We start from the raw sequence: 14,198 nt of genomic DNA on the forward strand, positions 1-14,198 counted from the left end.
CAGGATTTTACTGAGTTCACCTGTATCTCTGTCTTCTATGTGCTTTCTTTCAGCTTATTTTCTATAAAACTACTGTTCATTCTTCAAGACACAGACTCTCATCTTCTCTTTGAAGACCTTTGCCATCATTCTCAGTTTTAACCTTAACCATGCATACTCAAATACCGCTGCATGCGATTCTAAACAGTACAAAATGTTTTGGGCCATCTTGACTTCAAGGGCACTTTGGGGCCACTGTCAATAACTTTGACTTTCACTTGCAAAGGGACAAAGCACATGAGCATATATCCAATTCAGCTATATTTCCATGGCCATTCTCCATCGACCTCACAGGATAATGACCTGCTTGAATAAGATTTGATGTTACTCACTGTGTTAGTTGGCTTGGGCTGCCATAACCAAGTACTATGGACTGCGTGCTTAAATGACGGAAACTTATTTTCTCACAATTCTGGAGGCTAGAAGTCCATGTTCAGGGTGCCAGATGATTTGGGTTTTGGTGAGACTCTCTTCCTGGCTTAAAGATAGCTGCCTTCTTGCTCCGTCTTCACTTGTCCTTCCCTCAGTACAAGTGACATGGCTGGGAGAGACAGAGGACATTGGGGGGGGGAGGGAGGGGGGAGTTCTCTGGTGGTGTATTTTGTTTTTGTTTGTTTGTATTGTAGTTTATTTTTTTCATGAAAACACTAATCCTATCAGATCAGGGTTCCATCCTAATGATGTCACTTAATCTTAATTACTTTCTTAGAGGCCCAATCTCCAAATAGAGCCACACAGGGGGTTAGGGCTTCAATATATGAATTTGGGGGACCTTCAGTCCAAAACAATCACCTTGTGTTTCCAATATCCAACGTAAGTCCCTCTAAAGCCTGTAAACATTTGTGTTATGAGTAAATGCCATACCACATAAAGGGAGAATGAGGAAAACAGGTGTACTCATCGAGTGTATACCATGTGTAAGTCCCTGTCATAAACTGGTCAGTGTTCTTAAGGAATTCATAATCGAGTAATCTAATTGAGAATTTAAATAGAATTAAGTGCCAAATAAGTGGTTCTAATAATAAGCAACCACTGGGTAGAGAAAAGGGTGCTAGATTTGGGAGTCCAAAAACATGAGTTCAAAATCCAGCTCTGCCACTTACCATCTCCATGACTTTAAAGTAAGCCGCTTGATTTCTCTAAGCTTCAGTGCCCTTCCCTTTAGTAACATGGTGACACAATAACAGGAAGCAAGTGAGAGAGTTCATAAATACACTTTGGAAATGCTAACACCACATACACAAGGAAAGACGGGTGTAGCTATGCCCTCACAGACAGCTCCTTTGACAGGATCCATGATACCTTCTTTCTTCCCAAATGGGGAGGGCAGCTTTTGTGCAGCGCACTGCCTCCCTCCCCGTCAGGCACACCCTGCTGCGTGAGCCACCTTTGCACATGCCTTGAACCATGACTCTCAAAAGTCAGTGTTTTACACTAGTGCCCAAACCGGGAAGGAACTCTTGCTCATGTTCTACATTTGCTTTCTTACATGGAAGAGAATCAGCATACTTCAATTCTGAATCATAGAGAAAGTGTGGTAAAAGCAGAATGAAAAATTCTTCACAAACAAATGCCACATGGGTTACTTCAAGGCTCCATGCACTCTTGCTCAAGCACTCAGGAACTCAAAATGTTAAAGCTAAGACTGAAAGGACCAAGAGTGATTTAAACATAGAGGCCACCACATATTGAAAGTCCTCATTACACAAAGTCCCATCAAATACGTCATCATGTGCTATAAGCAGATAAAGAATTATCTGTCACAGACAGAGCATTCACTTTGTGGTCAGCAGAAAAGGGAAGAGTTGACCTTAACCAATTTGTAATTATTCTTTCACCTTCCAGTCAGCAATTATCAGATCACATTCCTAAATCTTAAATATGTGTGTGATACTTGCAGAGTTTGTGGCAGCAAATGGAGTCCAGGTGGAGCTGCATAGGAAAAACAAGAAAAATGGCTCCTCACCAGAAACAGGAGAGGAGCATGGAGGACAGATTCACACACCCCAGGCTCCCAAGCCACCTACTGAGAAGATGTAGACACTGTGTGTGTGTGTGTGTGTGTGTGTGTGTGTGTGTGTCACACTCCACACACATACACACACCCCCACACACAAGCATACTTTATTTATTTATTTATTTATTTATTTATTTATTTATTTATTTATAAACAGCCTCACTTCCTCCTGACACTAGCAATGCTCTTCATGTTCATTACATGCTGAAGAAAAGAGTTAAGGGGTGGAAAGAAAAGAACTGTAAGAAAAATTGCTCTGATGCATTCAAAGCTAAGCTCCAGAATTGGCTTTGTATTTATTATTTCACATATATCAAAAGCAACAAAAGACCACAGCTAAAGAACCAGACTCTGAAAACTTAAATTGAAAATGTAACTGAAGCATCATGAACTGACAAATACAGCATTTAATACGTTATTTATTTTCTCTCTGCTCCTTAACAAATGTAAAGGTGTCAATGCATATAAAAAAAAATCTTTGCTTGAGCTGCTAGCAAAATACTAGAGCAAAAGCATGAGGGGGCACTCCCAGCTGCAGGAAATGTAAGTCACTCGTCCAAATCATTGCGCGGTCAGGGCACGCTTTACAAATCTCTTAAATATCTGCCTCCAAGCTCTTCACAAGGGAGTTCACACAGGCAGAGACATATTTTTTTTTTCTTCTTAATCACGTACCTTTTAAGATTCATAATTTTGGATGAGCAAAAGGCTCGGCAGGAGGTGGGGATGAATTAAAAACCATAAAATTGATGCTATCACTCTGATTGACAGACCAGTAGTGCAGCATACATTTCCTGTTTGTCAGGAATGAAAGGTGTTCACATTCTGTAATAATACCTAATAATGTTTTGGAAAGACAAACTGCTGTCTGACTACATTTTAGCAAGATGGATTTTTTTTTCCTTCCTGGCAGCACTGAAATCAGAAGCTAGAGTATATATTACAACCCTCTATAAAAGATGACCTAGATATTTAATAGCTGCAGCTATTCCAGTCCACTACCTGGACCTCCCCAGGTCTCTGATGCTAAATTCTAGCATGCCTGAAATCACCATCACACCTTAAGACTAATTCCAGAGAGTGTCCAGGGAGCTAGCTGTCCAGCCCTGCCATAATAAACTTAAGGGGACAAGTATCCTTTGCTACTATAGCCATCTCGTCACAAAATTGGCCAACCTTCTACTTAGAGTTTGTCTAATCTGACAATTACCATTTTGTGCAGGGTAATAAAGAGAATCTTGTACCCGTGTAGATTCAGGAGACCTGAATCCCTCTGCTGCCGTGTCACTGACTAGGTAACCATGAACAAACCACTTAACCTGTCCACATTTCAGAGTCATCATTTAAAACAGAGACTCCGCCATTTGCCTTGACTTCCTGATAAGGTTGTTGGAAAACAAAACAAAACAAAACAAAAGCAAAATGACAGTTTTGTAACTGGCATGTACCCTCCATCACGTAGACCCTAAATAATGATTTTATGTTAGTTAAACAAAGGATTGGAGCAATGTTAAAAGTCATCTATTTGTGGAGTGATAATTTAGCAAAAGGAAGAGGAAAGAATCAATGCAGCATAGGTCTTACATGACAGGACTACATCAGAAAAAAAAAAATCAAACAGAATTATAGCCATTCAAGAATTATTCGTATGGTGAACTTGGAGCCAAAGATGTAGTCCTCAACTTACTGTCCTGTTATTATCATTTATTGATTATAGGCACCGACCACCTAGGGTCTCAAAATGTTAAAAGGATTATTGTGGAAAAGAAGAATAAGGGGAAAAGATGAAATAAACCCAAAAATTTCAGGAGGGAGACAGAACATTTCAGTAATGTTTGTGTTAAAAATTTTATTGATGTATTTTTGCGTTTTAATCTCTAGGATTCTGCTCTGGAATCTCTGGGAAGATTTCAAGAAAATAAAAATGTAAAGTCAGTGTAATAATAATTGTCTCATAATACCAATTTCCAAGTACTGGGCACTAACTAGAGTCTGAATAATCCTTTGTCTCCAGAATTGTAAACACAGATTTGGATGCTTTGGAAAACGGACCCAAACGAAAAAGGGAGGATACTATATAGACCCTGTTCTTCGTAATAATACTGTTGCAAGGGATCAAAAGTGCTTTCGAATACAATTTATTGCTGTTGTTTTTGCTAAATCAAATAAATGCTTTAAGCAAAAACAGGTTTCAAGCCTTCTGCTTATAATTGCACTTCATGTGACTTGACAATGCTGATTTCTGTGTAATTTTTTAAATCCATGTTTGGTAAAAAGAAGGAGCTTTTCTACTAGGTCTTCAAAGTTCTAATAAAATCAGCTTGCTGGTGCACATGCTTACTTACAGACACAGTGCAAATTTAGTCAGAGAAAAGCTCAGCAAAGTCACTCCACTACACCCAGTTGATCTGAGCTAAACCTGCAAGGGTGATGGTGCAACTCTTTCAGGATTTGAATGTATTTAAATCATGGCCTGAGTTAAATGTATACGTACTAAAAAGAAAGTTAAAAACAGAATGCATGGATCATTATCCTCATAACCTTCCAGTGGCAGCCCATGGACTGCTGTTTCTTGAGTTAGATTGACAAAAACTGGAAGGAAAGCATGAGCAAAGGGGATCTTGAGTACCATCAGCTGAAATTTACCTAAATCCCCACAGCCAAATACAATCTGGAAGAAATAAGAGGTTCACCTTTTGGTCCTGGTCAGTGATAACTTGCGGGTTGGCTTGAGCAATATCCATCCCTCTACTTGCTAAGTTCCCTAAAATGCGATTCTAAAAAATAATGTTAAGTATTCAGGCCAGAGATATTTATCAGAAGGATAGGATTTAAATGGATATATACCTCATGGCAGGACTTACAGAAAAATATAGGTACAAATATGCATAAGTCATATTTAGATACTTTCTATAAAATTAGACTGGCATTAATTAAATGGCAGAAAAGGCAATGAGAGCATTGTTTGGAAGGTAGCTTGTTCCAAGTTCTGATTATAACTTGCTTCCCAAAGAAGGAGCCGCCCACAGCTTAGAAGACAGATGAGAAGATCATCATCACAGATTTGCTGTGAACAGCTCTGCTCAGCTCTGTCCCTGCCAGACTTGGGGCCACACACACCCTTCTAAGATGGCTAGAGAAGATTCACAAAGAGCACCGCTTCATGCTCCAGCTTTGGCAACAGCAGAGGATGATTTTGTCTCTGGGTAGCTTAAAATCTTCCTGGAGTGCTGAGAACTGCCCTCAGTAGCAAAGTTATCACCATCGTCATTGCACCTAATGTTTACTGAGCATTTACTGTGTGCCAGGCACAAATTGCTTTGCATCTTGTCTTATCTTCATAGTAATCCCATGAGTGAGTACTTAGAATTACACAAATTTCATGGAAAAAGAAACTGAGGCCAAAATTTGCCTGTGGTTACAAAAATGGTGAGTGCCAGCGTTGGGACTCGAGTTCAGACAACTTCACTCTTCTATAATCTTCATTTCTTGTAACCATTAGAGTAGCTTAATTAGCGGCAGACAACCCATGGATTAGGCATTTTAAAATGCCACCCCACTTACAAATCTTTTCCTATTTATTCATTAATCCTTTGTTTACCCCTTGAAGAGTACTAGGAACTGCCTAAAGCACTGGGAATCCAGCAGTGAACAAGACAAACTCTCTACCTGTGTGGAGCTTACATTCTGTATTCCACACACATAGCTTCATTTATTCCTCAAAATAACCATCTAAGTCTGGGGCCATTAGTGTCACCCACTTTTTAGGTAGAGAGCCAGAGCTCAGAGAGTTGGAGTAACTCAGCCAAGGCCACACAGCTGGTAAATGGGAGAACTGGGGCTTGTCCTTTGACCTTCAGACTATCGATCCTACATCCGGTGATGCCCCTGTTATTCAAGTATTATGATTTTGAGGCGGCTTTCATAGTTGGGCAGGATGTTTGTTAGTACTGCAGGGAAGGAAAATGAGACCAAGCTAACCCTTTGCCTTCTAGTTTCCTAATTTCCTCCTCTTTCCCCAATTTCTTGGTTCTTACTTCTGTTATGCTTCAGGTACTCACTGTTTACTGGTGGTCCATAGTCTCCACTTCTGTGCCCCCCCCTCCCCACCCCATAAGCTTGTTCTCCCCAATCTTCCACTGTTTTATATATCCCCTACTCTGTTCTTCACTCTTCCCATATCCACACCTCAGGGTTAATCTTAGATCCTGCTCTTCACTTTAGAGGGCTGGCCTGACACATGTTGTGGAAAGTGACCAAAAAGAAGACCCTTCTATCATTATACCAGGAAAGACTTGTCCCTAGGAGGTCACAGATGTTATTATCTCAGAATTTCTTGAGTGAATTTTCCCATAAAAACAGTCTCCCATGTGGTAGTTACATTCTGTAGTAATTATTGCAGGTATATATGGGCAAAATACATTGCTGGGGCGGCTAGCAAAGTTTAACAGTGGGTAATATGCTTTGAATTCCAGTCATCAAGACAGCAAGTGACTTCTGGCAAAGCCTTCCTCAGTAATGCATTACTGTCTTCACTATTACTCACAATAAAGAGTGGAAAGTGGTAAAAAAATAAAAAATAAAAAATAAATAAATTTGAGAATAAATAAATACATCATCCCTTAGTATTGATAAGAGAGGGACAAATGTAATAAACACAATGTAGAAAAAGAAATAATTTTTAAAAAAATAAATAATTTAAACATAGGTGGCAATAGTAGAAGTTACAGGAAATGAAAGATAAATATTTCTGACTTGAGAGATTTTCAGGTCTACAGAGAAACTCTGAATGCAAATGACATTCAAGAACCTCCTCAATTTGACCCTAATTTTTTCATTAGCTATAAGCCCCATGGGAGTAAAGAACACATCGGACTTCGCTCAACATTATATCTGCAGCATTTAGCACAGGGCCTGAGACCTGATAGGCATTTAATAAATGATTATTGAATGAAGGAATGTCACTCTAGATTTATCTCCAGCCACCCTCACCTTCTACTCCACAACCAGCAGAGTGCCCTCCACTGACCAGCATTCTGTAAGCCTGGGTTTTCACACTGTGCTTTTTCCTCAGCCAGTGGCTTGTCTCTATTACCTCTTCCTCTGTTCCAGACCATTGAAATGAGATTCTTTAAGGTCAAGGTCAAAAACTGCTTTTCTTATGATTCCCTGTGGCTGGGATTCCAGCATTAATACAGAAAGGGCAGTCCTTGCCCACAACATCCCAGGGTGGGACAGTAGGTGGGCCACCCTTCCCCTTGCTGGCAGGGCTCTGGGCTGTTTGGCAGGAATTGGGAGTGGGCTTCTTGCCCATCTCAGATCCAAATACTGAGTGTGTACCACCACCGAGATCGTGTCCCTTGAGGGGACACCCATTCATTTGTGCAAAGGGGAGACCACCTTCCCCACTGCACTGGCCCCTACTTTATTATTTTGCCTTGAGGATTCTGAATATTATATAGCCAGTCTGAGGAGACTAAGGAGACCTGTGAGGATAACCATTGTCTTCCTTTAGGCACACACTGCAAATGCTGCCCCCCTCCCCCCACCATAGTTGTTGAAGAATTCTCCAAGAGCAAAGGGCCTACACTCAGCCTCTGATTTTGCACACAGGCTTGTTAAGTGACTTTAGCAAGGGAAAATATCATTTTATTTCACACAAAAATCTAAGTAATCCCAAATCTAAATTTACCTGGACAGATCAGAAAATGGAGCAAATAACACTGATTCCTTTTTTCTTTTTTCCTGAAGTTATTCATCTTTTTTTAAGAGGAGAATTTTATAGATTTACTGTGCTACTCATAGATGCTTTTCTGCCAGATTAATAGAAAACTTTTAGAAGCTGGACTTGTAACTCATTCTGGGATACGGTCTTCTGCAAAGGATTGGTTACTGTTCAAATATAATCATTACACTATTCATTCATAACTATCATCTCCCAACTATTTACTATGTGCAAAGTGTAAGAGTGGGTACTGTTAAAAGCTGATCCCTCAAATTAGGCCTTAAGTTGGCTCTGCCCAAGACCACTGTAGGCAGTTGCCCACCTAAAAGAGGAAATGGGAACTAAATGCAGCCTTTGCTCTGTTTGCCAAACCACACACCCTGGCATGGGGTTGGCTGTGTCCACCCAAGGGAAATTGCACCTTTTTCCTATTTCTCACAAACTACCTTCTTGACCTTGCCCCTCTTTCTGCACATACCTCTTAAGCTGCATTTGTCCCATTTGTGATTTCTTTTCTCTCCAGAGTCATCACTGTTGAGTGGAACATCGTTTCAGTTGCATGAAGATGCCAGACTAGAGGAAAGAGGACACACCATGTGATTTCCCAGGGGCCAGCATTTCCCAAGGGATGAGTCTGACCGAGGGGACACAAAAACAAACAGTCTAAAACCAACAGATATCCTGTCCAAATTATCTTTTTATAGCACAGCAGAGCTGTATTCAGTACAAAACAAGTAGAGTGAGAACTGAATGTGAATTACAAAGCAGAATTTTAGTCATGATATAGGACTTAAACATGGGTTAAACTCATGATACATGAGTTAAAGAACTGGAACTCCTTTTTATATTTCATTGCCAACAGTTTTACCAAATAGGTGGTTTATTTGGAAAGGCAGCACCTCTGTGAAATTAACTTTTGACTTATAAAAGTTCATATTGTTCCTACCCTCCTTAGTCCGCTAACAGTGATTACTTTTTTTTTTTTTTGCTACAAACCATGCATGTGGATTTTTGAGAAACATGCCATTAATCATGATTAGAGTGTATAGGCTCAAAAATCTCTAAGACATGCAAAAAACAAAACAAAACAAAACCTAAAAAAAAATCCCCAAAAAAGCTGTGAAATTATTTATTAATCTGTAAAAACTGGTGTTGGTTTTCTATAAAACCAGCAATCAGAAAATGTCAAAATTTATATTTTTATCCTTATGAGAATCTTTATAGGTTTACCTAAAAGGAAAGAATAGAGTCAGTTCCTACTATTTCAGATAGATATTGCCTTTGACAAGTATGCAAATGATACTGGAATTGTACACTTGAGCTTTTTAATTGTGACAACTCTGAGACATAACTTGGTAAAGCAGATTGTGCTGCTCCCATTACCTCTCCAATCTGTTCTCAGACAGAATCATACTCATGTTTCCAAGGCAGAGAGAGCACCAAGAGGTGAGGTTCTTTCTGTCAGCTCCTGCTATCGACTGGATTGTGTTCCGCCCCCACCCCCAAATTTATACGTTGAAGCCCTAATCCTCAGTGCGACTGTATCCGGAGATGGGCCTTTAAGGTTAGATGAGGTCATAAGAGTGGAGCCCTAATCCATTAGAACTGGTTATGTAACAAGAGGAAGAGACATCAGAGCTCTTTTCTCTGTGATGAAAGGACATTTTGATAAGTCAGTCACCTGCCAGCCGGGCCAAGAGCGCTCACCAGAATTCAGCCATGCTGACAACCTGATCTTGGACTTGAGGCCTCTGAAACTGTGAGGAATAAATTTCTGTTGCTTAAGTCACCTTAGTCTATGGTATTTTATGATGGCAGCTCAAGCTGACTAATCTAGCCCCTTAAATAACCTAACCAAAAATTATAATTATTAATTTTTCAGCAAATAAAGGAGAAAAAATGTTTTATTAGATTTTTTTATAAGAAAAAAATTTGAACAAAAGCATCTTTGAAAAAACTGGTTCTCTTTATTTGTTGTAACACACATCCTGAGAAAATTTGGTGTTCTTGCTATGCAAACATGGCTTCAAAAGAAATACCATTGCTTCTGCCAATCAGATTGTTGCTCCAAAGGGAATTTTACAACTCAACACCAAAATAATAAACAATCTGATTAAAACATGGGCAGAGGACGTGAACAGACGTGTTGCCAAAGAAGACATACAGATGTCCAATAGACACATGAAAAGATGTTCACCATTACTAATCATTAGGGAAATGCAAATCCAAACCACAGTGAGATTTCACCTTACACCTGCCAGAATGGCTAAAATAAAAAAGACAAGAAATAAATGTTGGTGAGGATGTGGGGAAAAAAAGGAAATTTCGTGCTCTGTTGGTAGGCCACTGTGGAAAACAGTATGGAGGTTCCTCAAAAAAATAAAACTAGAATTACCATATGATTCATTAATTCCACTACTGAGTATTTACCCAAAGAAAAATTTGAAAAGATAAATGCACCCTTTTATATTTTTTTTTAGATTTTATTAGAGAGAACATGTGCATATGAGCAGAGAGGGGAGCAAAGGGGGAGAGGGAGGAACAAGCAGACTGCCACTGAGTGCAGAGATGGGTGCAGGGCTCAATCCCAGGACCCTGAGATCACGATCTGAGTGGAAACCAAGAGCCCATGCTTAATGGACTGAGCCACCCAGGTGCCCTGCACCCTTTTATTTACTGCAACATTATTTACAATAGTCAAGGTATGGAAGCAACCCAAGTGATAAGATGTATACATGCATGCTGGTGCACAGAGAGGAATATTACATAGCCATAAAGAGGATGAGCTTTTTGCCATATGTGACAACACAGATGGACCTAGAGGGTCTTCTACTAAGTGAAAATAAGTCAGACTAAGAAAAACAAATACCACGTGATTCCATTCCTGTGTGGAATCTTAAATGACTGAACAAGGCAAAATCAGACGTATCAATACAAGTAACAAACTGATAGTAGCCAGAGGGGAGAAGCGTGGGGAGATGGGCAGAATGGGTAAAGGAGTGGGAGATACAGGCCTCCAGTTATGGAATAAATAAGTCATGGGAATAAAAGGCACAACACAGGGAATATGGGCAATGATATTGTAATAGCAATGTAATGGGACAGATGGTAGCTACACTCGTCGTGAGCCTAGCATAACATATAGAGAAGTTGGATCACTATGTTGTGCACCTGAAACTGATGTAACATTGTTTGTCAACTATACTCATACAAAAAAACGTTTTTTAATTCCTCTTACTCAAAAATCCTGGAGCCACCACTGTTCCAACACAAATGCTGCTGATGCTCTAACACTTTTCATATTCCCTGCTCTATCTTCCCTCTTCTGCACTACCTGTTAATTTTTAAATGTCTATATCATTTATCATGCTCCACCTTATAATTTCCATGATGTGTGTATGGCTGTCCCCCCACTAGAAGACACAGATCCTAAGAGCAGGATTCATGTTGTCTTTTTGGATTTCCCCAGTGTTTATGATGATGTTTTACCATAGTGAGTATATATTTGGTGAATGTATGAAAGAATGATAAACTACTGAATGGATGAATGGATGGATGCACGAAAAAGTGAATTATTAATGATAAATGAATAAATTAATTCATACCATTTTGCCTCAATTTTCCATAGCATCCAGAATAATTATCTTTGCACCATGATGCCTCCCCTTGATGCAACACTTATGAATGAGAATTAATAAAAAGAGAAAATGGACTAACCCTCAGTTGCAATGTCTATTAGGCATCATACCCTTATTGACTTCTTTAATCCTTACTGCCTTGAGCATGAAGTTTCAGCACTCCTGTTTTTCTAACAAGAAAATGGAGGCTCTGTGAGTTGAAGCATCCACACCTACACAGCTGCTAAAAGGAAAAACTACTGTTTAAGGGCAACAGTAAAATCCAGGCTCAATCCCATATATTGTCTTTCTTTCTCAGTGATCTTCCCTTGACATTTTGCTTTGGCTTTCTGGTCAAAAGGGGGGTAATTAAAGATATTTTCTGAGGTCAGTAGACGTGGCCACTTGACCATGTCCAATTTGGAGAATGGCGTGGGACATTCACTATCTCCTAGTGTTTTTCATTCCCCCACCAGTGTGAGACAATCAATCTCAGCGTTTTCTCTAAATGAATTATCCTTAAATGTCTTAGCTATAGTACTGTCCCAAATCTTTGATATCAGAGAGGTTCTGATATCTCAGAGGGCTCCAGGGGTGCAAAGCAAAGGAGTCCTTTTCCTCCCAATCTGATCTTATCCCTATTGCCATGCCCCAAAGTATAAAATTTAGGGGGAGAACATAAGTTGAGATTCAGAAAAATTTCAGTTACATTCCAGTTCTGTCATTTATTAGCTCTGTATATTTAAGTAATCTGTCTCAGTTTCCACATTAAATAATGTTCTTAAACACAGACATATCTGAACATATGGCAAAAACTGGGAAGACAGATCCACTAAGGATTAATTTGCATTAGGGATGGCAAGGCCCCTTGGTCAATGTTGCAGAGACTGCCCAAAAGCTCACCAATCACAATTCTTCCTTCAGGACACTTAAAAAAAAAAAAAAAGAAAGAAAGAAAGAAAAAGAAAAAAAGAAAAAAAAAAGAAAAAACAAAACATTTTCCAGCATCCTTTGCAGTTAGACTGGTGCCGTGTCATGGAAGTCGCGTTCACCATTTCCAGTCATGGACATAGAATGTAGCATGTGATCTTCCTCACTCTTTGCTGGTCAGCCACTTAAACACATTATACAGCCATAGATTCTGAAAAGGCCCTAGAAGGTGATCCCACCACAAGATAAAAGAATTGGGATTCCACAATCATGGGGTGGGAAGTTGCCCTGCCACACAGACCGTGATATTAACCAGAAGAAAAACTGTTATTGAATAAAGACCCTAAGGTTCTGGGGTTGTTTGTTACAGCACCTGGCACTAATAGAGTTTCTCAGAAGTCAGAGAATCCAAGTCTAGGCAAGATAATGGGTCATCAAAGAAGAAAAGGAATGATTGGTGTTATTCCATGGCTGATGAGCATGCTCAGAGTATTCATTGGATTGGATTGCCTCCCTCCCTTCCCCTTCCTCACTCTCCCACATCCCGTTGGTACTAAGACCACAACTATCAGGAGGAGGCGATCATGGAGACCATTCTCATTAGAGTCTCCACAGGACACTGACAATGCAAAGCAGTATTGCTTTGTGGTCTGCATAACAGAAGGGAAGGTGGGGACTCTTTCCCCTGCTTTGACAAGAAAATGGTTGGAGAGCAGAGTGGAGGAGCAGTAACATGTCAGAAGCAGAGAAAGTCACACTAGTTACCAACCAGGCCATGAGCAACCCAGGCAAAAGTGAGAGGAGAGCACAGCAAATTGAAACCTTGAGAGGCTCAGTCCCCCCAGACACCCCCATAATTAGGCAGAGGAGAATTAAGCGAAAAGAGCTCGGGTTTTTTAAACCCCTTTTCTTCCTCATTTCCCTTTTATGTTGAACTTCCCTCATTAAAAGCATCCCAACTTTCTGACTAATGCCTTCGAGTAGCACAATGATTTTACACTTCCCTGTAAAGGAGAATATTGGAATCACACATTGAGTGAGGGACACGCTGAGAGTTGCTGTCCATCCTCCAGTGAACTGCGTGATAATCCTGTTAACCTTCCTATCAGGAGGTCATTAAACAATTTTGAAAGCTGTTTCCTCTCACATCAGAACTGCATGGAGAATCAGATCTAGAATTTTTAATATAAGCTGTTCGGCCGCACAGACTTAAATAACAGCCTCTCACATGTTTTAGATGGTCTTTTATTATTCTTCCCCTAACTACTAAGTGCCTTTGTAGGCTTTCTGTCACTTTGGGTATTGTCCTATGTTTGTTTTTTGTTTTTTGTTTTTTGTTTTTTTTCCCTTTTCTTGATTTTAACATCTAACACATTTACTTCCAGTAGTACAGCTCCCCCCTTCTCTACTTCCTCTTGATGCTTTGTTTATCATTTATGCTAACCTATGCTTGATTCATTTCAACATATCACCTTTCTGTGCACCAGTCTTTTTCAATTTGTTGTGCTTGGTGTTTTGTTATTATTTCTGCATAGCTATTTTCATGAAACTGCCCATTTCTGTTAAATTTAATTTCTGTATTTCACTCACAATCTTTCTTTTTATCACCAAAGACATTTTACCATCCAGTTTTCTTCTTTCCTTCCTTCCTTTTCTCCCTCCCTTTTTTTTTTTTTTTCTGAAGTATGCTAACAGTCACATGATGTCAGAACTTGTGCCTGAATACATTTTCAGGAAAAAACAAGTTTTCCATTTTTATCTTCTTGATCATATAGTCCCTTCATTCAGCTCAGAACTTGATTTCCTTTTGGACTCCTAGAACCACTATTTTTTTTTTTTTTTTTTTTTTTACCTCCAGAACAGAAAGAAC

At 39.6% G+C, this 14,198-nt stretch overlaps 1 long non-coding RNA gene across 3 annotated transcripts in view; it reads right to left on the minus strand.

Moving 5' to 3' along the window:
- LOC140613896 (uncharacterized) overlaps nt 1-9,347 on the minus strand; it is a 63,743-nt gene extending 54,396 nt beyond the window's left edge. For 2 of the 3 annotated variants that reach the window (XR_012014801.1, XR_012014803.1), the window contains exons 1-2: nt 9,165-9,347; nt 8,260-8,354 (exon numbers count right to left, since the gene is read on the minus strand). This is a non-coding gene — a long non-coding RNA (uncharacterized lncRNA). Of the gene's footprint in view, nt 1-706; nt 4,834-8,259; nt 8,355-9,164 lie in introns of those variants that run through there. The other variant, XR_012014802.1, reaches the window with a different exon arrangement.
- Between the last annotated feature and the right edge of the window lie 4,851 nt (nt 9,348-14,198).

This window comes from Canis lupus, chromosome 2 (genome assembly GCF_048164855.1).
Source record: "Canis lupus baileyi chromosome 2, mCanLup2.hap1, whole genome shotgun sequence".
Taxonomy (NCBI): domain Eukaryota; kingdom Metazoa; phylum Chordata; class Mammalia; order Carnivora; family Canidae; genus Canis; species Canis lupus.